This window comes from Mustela nivalis (genome assembly GCF_964662115.1).
Source record: "Mustela nivalis genome assembly, chromosome: 1".
In the NCBI taxonomy this organism is placed as follows: Eukaryota; Metazoa; Chordata; class Mammalia; order Carnivora; family Mustelidae; genus Mustela; species Mustela nivalis.
In genome coordinates this window covers 11,844,219-11,846,558 of record NC_139020.1, presented here as the reverse complement: position 1 = coordinate 11,846,558, position 2,340 = coordinate 11,844,219, and the positions used below count along the sequence as shown (strand labels likewise).

The following is a 2,340-nucleotide window of genomic DNA, read 5'->3' as shown; positions in this document are numbered from 1 at the left end:
AACCAGTAGAATAACATACACAGGCAGTCCTGAGTTGTATGGGGGCCCATGATCTCACGGACCCAGACTCCTTTTTCTTTTCTTTTTTTTTTTTTTTCTAGATTTATTTATTTTAGCAGGGAGGGGAAGAGGGAGAGGGAGAACGAGTCTCAAGCAGACTCTTCACTGAGCATGAAGCCCAAGGCAGGGCTCAATCTCACGACCCTGAGATCATGACCTGAACCAAAGCCAAGAGCAGGATGCTTAACTGACTGCACCATCCAGGTGCCCCGACCCAGGCTCCTTCTATCTTGTTGCTCTGCCACATGTAGCTTTCTTTTACAAGGTCATCTCATAGTCCAACATGACTGCTGGAGTCTAGCCATTACATATGCCTTCCGGGAGTCAGAAAGGAGAAAAGAGAAGAGGAAGCAGTCACTTTAAAAGAGATGTCCCAGGGGCGCCTGGGTGACTCAGTTAGTTAAGCGTCTGACTCTTGATTTCAGCACACGTCATAATATCAGGGTTGTAAGATTGAGCCCTGTGTCAAGCTCCACACTGGGCTCTGCTCCTCCACTCCCCCTCCAACAGACAGATGGATAGATAGATAGAAAGACAGACAGACAGACAGACAAGTAACAAAGGTGTCCCGGAATTACTCTCCTCCTTTTACTTTAATGTCCTTGTCTAGGGTTTGATCCTGTGGCTCCCCCTAGCTGTAATGAAGGCTAGGAATGTGGTGTTTTAGTTAGTAGCCCTGTGTTCAGCTTTTCAACTCAGGGAAGGGAAAGAATCACTATTTGGAGGCTGGTAGATGGCTTTGTTATGGTCATCCTACTGAATTGTAACAAAGAAGGTCCAGAACCCTCAGCAGTGACGGCCACAGGGAAGACGGGCAGTTCCACGGGGTACATCCTTCAAGGGAAGGATGGAGCTCTCCATGTCACCGAGGTGCGGCACCGAGTAATGGCTAACTGGCCCAGGTCACTCAGCGGATGGGGTTTGAGCACCTGCTGTGACCCAGGCCTGGCCTTTCCCACCAGATGAGGAGCTTGAACCGAAATGTGAAGTCAAGGGGAGCCCAAGAGATGCCCCCGACGCGTGGGGCTCATGGCGGGATGTAGACAGAACTGCAGCGGAGAGAAATGATGGCGGCTGTCCACTCTGGAGACCACGACATATAATAAGACCCAAGTCGCCTTCTCGGTCACCCAAAACAAATGATACTTAGTACAGTTTTCAGTGACTGATGTGCTTTATTTCCATTCTTTAAACATTGGCATTTGAGTGACAGTAGATCCAGAGTGAGCACAATATTTGATTACGGGAGCCCTTTGAGGGGGGCCTGGAGATCCCAGGTGGTTGAGCGTCGGACTCTTGATTTTGGCTCAGGTCTTGATCTCAGGGTCGTGGAATCGAGCCCCACGTCAGGCTCCGTGCTGGGTGTGGAGCCTGCTTAAGATTCTCTCTCTCCCTCTGTCCTCAGGCACCTGTATGGGGAATGTCTTTGGTTGGGATCCCTAGAAGCAGAACCTCAGAAACCCCCGCCTCCGTCCCTCTCCCTCTCTTAAAAAATAGAGGGGCCCCTTGAGACTTCTACGCTTCTCCACTGCTGGTCCCCTGCCTTGATGCAGCCCAGGGAGGGACACCCAGGGGAGTCCAGCAGATAAGCTGGTGTGAGATGGAAGCCTCACCTCTGACCCCAGTTTGATCACTTCTGGGGGAGCTACTCCTCTGGAGTAGGTGGTTCTCCAAATCCAAGGACCCCCGGGTCGGCCCAGAACAGGCTTCTGTCGCCTCCGATGTCGCTCAGCTCACACATATTCTTGAGAGTCAGCTGGTCTCCAGGGATCGAATGTCTGTCACTGAGACAAAATCCTGAGACACTGCGTAACGGGGCTGCGTTTGCATCCAAGGAAGTGCTACATTTCCCACAGCTTTATATAAACTTCCTCTCATTAAAACAGCCCAGAACGCATCTGCGTTCACAGGCTGTGAGCGCTGCTTTGAGATTCTAAACTTAGCAGCATCTTTTCTCCTTGGTTCCCCAAATATGGGTTCAGACAGAGGCTGTGCTCTGGGAGGCAGAATGTCTAGTCACTGCACGCCAGGCTTCCCTCCCCACCCCCAGCAGTGTGACCAGGAGGGGGGGTGTGGGCGGGGCCGCGGGGCAGGGCTCAGGTCCCGCTGTGGGGAATGGCATCCAAGAAGCGCCCCCCCCAATGCCAGGGGAGGGACAGGTGTGCAGGCATCCTCCCACGAATCCCGTCCTGAGGGAGAGGATGTGCCCCTCAGCACTGGGCAGAGGCAGGGAGCAGATCTGAGGCCCACGATCTCGCCGGGACCCCGCAGAGCGCCACT

The 2,340-nt window shown here is 53.1% G+C and overlaps 1 long non-coding RNA gene across 1 annotated transcript; it reads right to left on the bottom strand.

Moving 5' to 3' along the window:
* Positions 1–1,215: 1,215 nt before the first annotated feature.
* On the bottom strand, positions 1,216–2,108 carry LOC309870310. The gene is made up of 2 exons (XR_014314536.1): positions 1,674–2,108; positions 1,216–1,469 (listed from the first exon to the last, which is right to left on the bottom strand). It is a non-coding gene; the product is annotated as an uncharacterized lncRNA (long non-coding RNA).
* Between the last annotated feature and the right edge of the window lie 232 nt (positions 2,109–2,340).